The following is a 6361-nucleotide window of genomic DNA, read 5'->3' on the forward strand; positions in this document are numbered from 1 at the left end:
GTCTGTCACTTTGTGGGGGAGCAGACTCTGTAGCATCTACCAGCACAGGGCATGTGTTAGCTCTTGCTGGGAAGGAGGCCACCCTGCAAGCTTTGAGGCCTCAGGACGTTTGGATCTGATAAGCCAACGTTGGGGCATCCATGCCAATATACCCGGCCTACATTTCAGAGTCTGAAGTTTTTCCAAAAAGGCCCTGCCTTCCGTAACAGCCTGTGTTTGTCAAGGATGTATACATCTCTGGAGTTCTGCACTTACTGTTATCGCATAATCTGTGAGCTACTCAGCTGTCTCTGCAGGAGGCAAGGGCATTTTGTAAGCCACAAGAAAACCCCATGAATCTACACTTGGCCCTTAACTGTTTGGTATGTCCCTTAGTTTCTCATTATGTCTTTGCAGGGCGCCAGTATAACAGTGATGAACAGCCTCTGCCCTCCCTATAGACATAGTGCCCTCCCTACCATTCAAATGCGCTGAATCATCTCACAGGCCACAAGTAAGACCCTCCACTGGGATATTTTTCAAGGTACGTATGGATAAAACCTAAGGAATCAGGAGGTAACCTTGTGCTAGAGATTATCCATGCCCCACATAACACTCAAAATGGTACGCTCTTTGTCATTTGGGCTTTGGCAGTGAGTGAGCTGGTCCATAAACCCCATCTTATAGCTAACTTCTCAGACCACTCCTGGTACACTTTTGTTAGTTTGGGTCCTCCAAAAATACGGACACCAAGGCATGATTGGACATGACGAACATGATGGGAGAATGGCATGTGAAGGATAAAGGAGAAGGAGCAGGAATGAGTCTTCTTCTTCAGGGTGCGATGCGGGGTCTGACGTCTGTAAGAGAGACGGGGGAAAGGAGGATCAGATAAGAAGAATCTCAGATGCAGTTTCGTTCTAACAGTAAACTTAGTTCCGTTTAGTTTAGTTTGTTCAGGCTCATGTGGAGTCCCCACCTACAGCTGCCATTTAGAGGAGTCCCTGTCCTGAAGCAGTATGCCCCTGCCATGCTCAGTCACTGGCTGGGAGCTACCCAGAGGATGTGGGATCTTGGCACAAACAATGGTGTGCCAGAGAAGTGGCAGCTGGCACTTGCCAATCTACTATGTTCCTGCAGTGGATCGGAGGGGCATGTTTCTTATGGCCACCACAAGGAAGCAGAAGTCAAAGTGACTAACATTTCCGTTTTGAGTGACTTTGTGGTGGGGAGCATAAGGGACACAGGAAGTAAAGAAAGATGGGAGGGAAATGAGGATTTTGGATACATTAAGGTTGTGTTTCTTATAGGACATGCAGGTGGAATGCACTTAGAAAATTGGTTCTGGAACACCAGTGAGGGGTCAAAGCTAGAGAGAGATACAGATTGGGAGCATTCATTCCCTCAGAAACTTTTATAGCAGTGTTTTTCAAACGTCACCATAACGTTAGAAGTTCCTTGCATGGAAGCCAATCCTTCCCTTCACCCTCCTCAGAAGTAACCTCTATCCTTTGTCTTCATCGTTCCCTTCCTTTTCTTTAGTTATTCTCTACATAGGTTCATATTCCTAACAACGTTGGTTTTGCTGCATCCTTTGGTCTTTATGTAAATGGAATCATTTGTGTGTTTCTGACTTCTCCGTGTGATACTGTGTAACTGAGATTCATCCCTGTTGTCGCATGTGGCAGGCACTTGTTCATTTCATTGCTGTACGCTGTTCCACCAAATGAATATACAGTAGACTCTCATTATCATGATAGTTATTTGCAGTCTATAAAGTTGCCATGAACAGTGAATTAGGCAATCCTGAAATATTGCTCTAAGGGAAATATAATTTCAAGTTCCTACCATCCGCTGGTCACAACATTTTCATCGACTGATCGCTGCGTAATCATGTTTCATGTGTGTTTCTGTTTAAAGGCACTCTATTTAATACAAATATTATTGATTCATTAACACTGACCTCACAGCCAACAGCATTATAAATCATGCCTGAGCAAGGTTTATGTAACACACATATTTTCTTGAGTGCACGTCATAGTCATTTTGCACTCAAGAACACTAGACAGTACTTCAGCACTAAGCTTGGAGGCCATCTTTAATTATGAAATCACCAACAAAGAAGCACAAAAATGCAAACTATGTGGCACCAAATAAATCATGAAAAGGACACTTGCTTGCAGTATGAGACTGAAACCAGAAGGCAGAGCGTCACCTTGTTTGACCTCATTTGGGAATATGTTCCAACAACTCAAATTTTTCACAGCTCTCTCGAATGAGGAGGAAAGCACTCTGGTACTGATTTGTGGTTAAAAATGAATTTTAGCAAATAGGGGAATTTGCAAGTATGGAATCTACAAATAACAAGAATCAACTGTATCTCAACCTATGTATCCATTCTACTGTCAATGGGTAATTTGGGTTGTTTCCATTTTGGCAGATATTATTCATAGCGCTACTATAAACATTCTGGCGCATGTTTCCTGGTGCCCACGTACAAGAGCCTTCCAGGGCAGAGCTTTCCAACTTTTGGACCTGGGACTTTGAGGCCTTCATCTCCAGAGACAGCCAGACAGCAGCCCCTGGACCGCTTGGTTCTGGCCCTGAACAACTTGTCATCTTACTCCTGTATGCCATACAATCATCATTTTCTGTGTGAGCCATAGAATCAAATGGCTGGGAAGCTGTGTTCCAGTGCTCATACTTAGGACTGAATTGTCATCTCATAGGGAAAGAAGATTCCAACATTACTAGATCATGCCAGAGTTTTTACAATGGGTCATGCTAATTTCTACTCCTATCAACAGTGTTTAACTGTTCCACATCCTCATCAACATTTGATATTAACAAAGTACAAAATTGTTGTCAATCTTGTGATAGTGAAATGGCGTCTCATTGTAGATTTAATCTGCAATTTTGATTAGTAATAATATTAGTAATAATATTGAGCAGCTTTTCATATGCTTGGCCTTGGGGATTTTCTTGTCTATGAGGTGTTCATTTAGTGTCTTTTGCCCATTTTCCCTTGGGCTGTTTGCATATTTATTTGTGGAAGTTCTTTATGTATTCTATACTTTAATTCTTTGATGATTTCATGTTATGTAAATATCTCCTAGTTTTTTAGCTTGCCTTCACTCTTTTTATCATACCTTTTAATGAACAAAAGCACTTGTTTTTAATTTTTCACAGCACTTTATTATGAAAAGTTCCATACAAGAAGATCACGGGACTTCCCTGGTGGCACAGTGGTTAAGAATCTGTCTGCCAATGTAGGGGACACGGGTTCGATCCCTGGTCCCAGAAGATCCCCTATGCCACGGAGCAACTAAGCCTGTGCGGCACAGCTACTGGAGCCTGTGCTCTAGAGCCTGCGTGCCACAACTGCTGAAGCCTGCGTGCCTAGAGCCCATGCTCCACAACAAGAGAAGCCACTGCAATGAGAAGCCCGCGCACCAAAACGAAGAGTAGCCCCTGCTCACCGCAACTAGAGAAGCCGGCGCGCAGCCACAGAGGCCCAGCGCAGCCAAATAAATAAATAAAATTTTAAAAGAAAGAAGAAGATCACAAGATGATCCGGGAAAGTTGAGGGGGTACTTGCTGATCATGGACCACCTTCGCTCTCACCAGATGACCTTGCTTCCCATTTCATTGAGAGTATACAGGCAATCAGAAACAAACTTCCTCATTCATAAATAGTTTTCTCTATTTTGCATCATTCCTATCAGCATACAAGTATGTTGTCGTTTTCTCCCAATTAAAGAAAACCTTCTTTTGATTCCAATTTCCCTTCAAGTCGACACCTTTTTTCTCTGCTCACCTTCACATAAAACTCCTTAAGAGTCAGTGTATACTTGCTGTGTCAAATTCTTCTCTTCTCATTCACTCTTTCTCTCCTTTCCATTTAACAAGTTCTCTATTGAGGGCTTACCACATGCCAGGTACTGTTCTAACACATGGTGCTACATCACTGAGAAAAACAGATGACGTTCCTTCCCTCAAGAGCTTACATTTCTGTCATAGGCCTATTGGCAATATTTTCTCAATCTTCAACTATGTCCATTCCTGTTGTTGGAAATCACTTTCCTGGACCCAGTTTCAATCTTTATTGGTTGCCTAGAGTGTCGCTCCTAGAACACTCCTTTACCAAACCCCTAAGTGGGATCTTCTGCTTCCTAGAACTAATGTCTTCATTGTTCTTGGTTTACCACAGTGTTTTGATGGGACTCATTCTCCAGGTACCATGGGTGATAATTTCTTTTAAGACTTTGCATGAACAAATATTACCTTTAATATTACCTTTAATTTCATGCTTATTTGATAGCTGATATATAATTTCAGGCTGAAAGTTTTCTGACTTTCAATGTCACTTTTGAGAATGCTGGTACTGTTTTGCATGCCATTATGATTCCCAAGCCTTTATGTATGACACATTTAATTTTTTTAGTTACATATATTTTGATTTATTACATAGTAAAATTAACTTTTTTGTTTTCAGTACCATGAGTTTTAACACATGGACAGATTTGTGTAACTATCACCACAATCAGGATACAAAACAGTTCCATCAGCCCCAAAATCTCCCTCATTCTGCTGCTTTGTAGTCAAACCATCTCCCCCATCCCAAACCTCTGATAACTGGTGATCTGTTTCCCATCCCTATAGTTTTACCTTTTCCAAATATTATACAAACACAATCACACAGTATGTAACATTTTGAGACTGGCTTCTTTCATTTAGCATAATGCATTTGCGATTCATCCAAGTTGTTGCATGTATCAAGAGTTCCTTCCTTTGTATCGTTAAAAAATGTTTCATTTATAGATGTATGGTTTTATTCGTGCATCTGTTGAATAACACCTTGATTGCTTTCAGTTTGGGGTGACTATGAATAAGGTTTCTATGAACATTCTGTTAACATTCTATTAACATCCATAGTGTGCACTGGGAAGCGAGTTCCTGTGATGGCTGTCTCCAGCCTGTAGTTAGCTTCACTCTCTCCAGAGTGTCTGCAGGGACACATGACCTGGAATGACTGTCTCTACTGGTCAGAGGCAGGTCCAAGGTCTAAGCTAGCTCTGTTTCCTCGAAGTGCACACACACTCATTGGTAATGGCCTCAGCTCAGTGGGGAGCAGTGCCGGAGCAAGAGGGGCTAGAACATAAGCCTGGTACAGGCTGGGTGGGGCACTGGGTACATTCTAGGAATCCAGCCAGAGGCCTGGGCAGCAATCAAGCCCACCTTCTCCAGGGAGGGATTTGAGGGAAAGGATTAAGTCCCACGAACGTTCTTTTCTGACCCTGAGGTCTGTGACTGTCCCATCCCACCTGTGGTCTGCCCACCTGAACTCATGCCGTGGACTCTGGAAGGGAGTCAGGGTGAGAATATGGGGGAAGGGTGGACCCAAGTGCTCCCCATTGTCCAGGTGCAGTCACTCCTTACTTCCCATCCTCACTGCGCCCATCCTGCCCCTGTCCCGGGTAGCTCATGTTGGGTGGCCTCATATATGGGTCCCCTGATTCTAAGATGAGCTACTCTGAGGAGCCACCCTTCCCAATCTCATTCCATCCACACCCACAGTAGTTGTCAGACATCATAGGATCACAGAGTAGGATCGAGAGCCACCTCCAGCGAATCCAACATTTCGAGCATCCCGACACCCTGTCGTGGGGGTTGGTGACTTCTGCATCATCCCCCTCCTATGTTTTGGGAATTTAACGACAACCTTTGAACAAAACAGATCCGAACCTTGCTTTTGCTCATTCAATGCCTTACAGAACCTGGACCAGCCTCTACTCCCTTTACTCCCTGAATCACATCTTTCTCCCTCAAGGGAGATTACCCCTGATTACATTTATTCACACACAGGGACACACCGTCACCAACCTTGAATAGCCAATCTACCATCATACCCCCTTTTGTGTAGTAAAACACCGGTCTTTCAGGAAGGGTGTCAGGCAGAACCACCCTTGCCTCACTCAAACACAAATCTGTCCCTCTGAGTCTCAGGCTGGTACAGCCCTGGGTCCTGGCTGAGGGAAGGAAGTGCTCCCCAACCTCAAGTGAGGGGGAAATCGAACATGGAGTTCAGACTCAATCTCGTGTGTTCTAAAGAGGCAGTCTGGGAGATTGAGCTGGGACACGGAAATATCATTTCCAGGAAAATCTGTGTCACGGGGCTGGTGGAAGAGTATTTGACGGGGACCATGCAACAACACAGACCTACTAACCACACTCGCCATAGAACCTGACAGGACAATTTCCACTCAAGGGTGTACAGACGACCCGGCTGGAGGAGGGTGGTCAGCTGGCTAGGGCAGGGAGGATGTGAATGCTTCCAGATTGGAGCTCTGGAAGGGGGTCATGAGTTCCTGCTGATGGGAAG

This window comes from Tursiops truncatus, chromosome X (assembly GCF_011762595.2).
Source record: "Tursiops truncatus isolate mTurTru1 chromosome X, mTurTru1.mat.Y, whole genome shotgun sequence".
NCBI classification, from domain to species: domain Eukaryota; kingdom Metazoa; phylum Chordata; class Mammalia; order Artiodactyla; family Delphinidae; genus Tursiops; species Tursiops truncatus.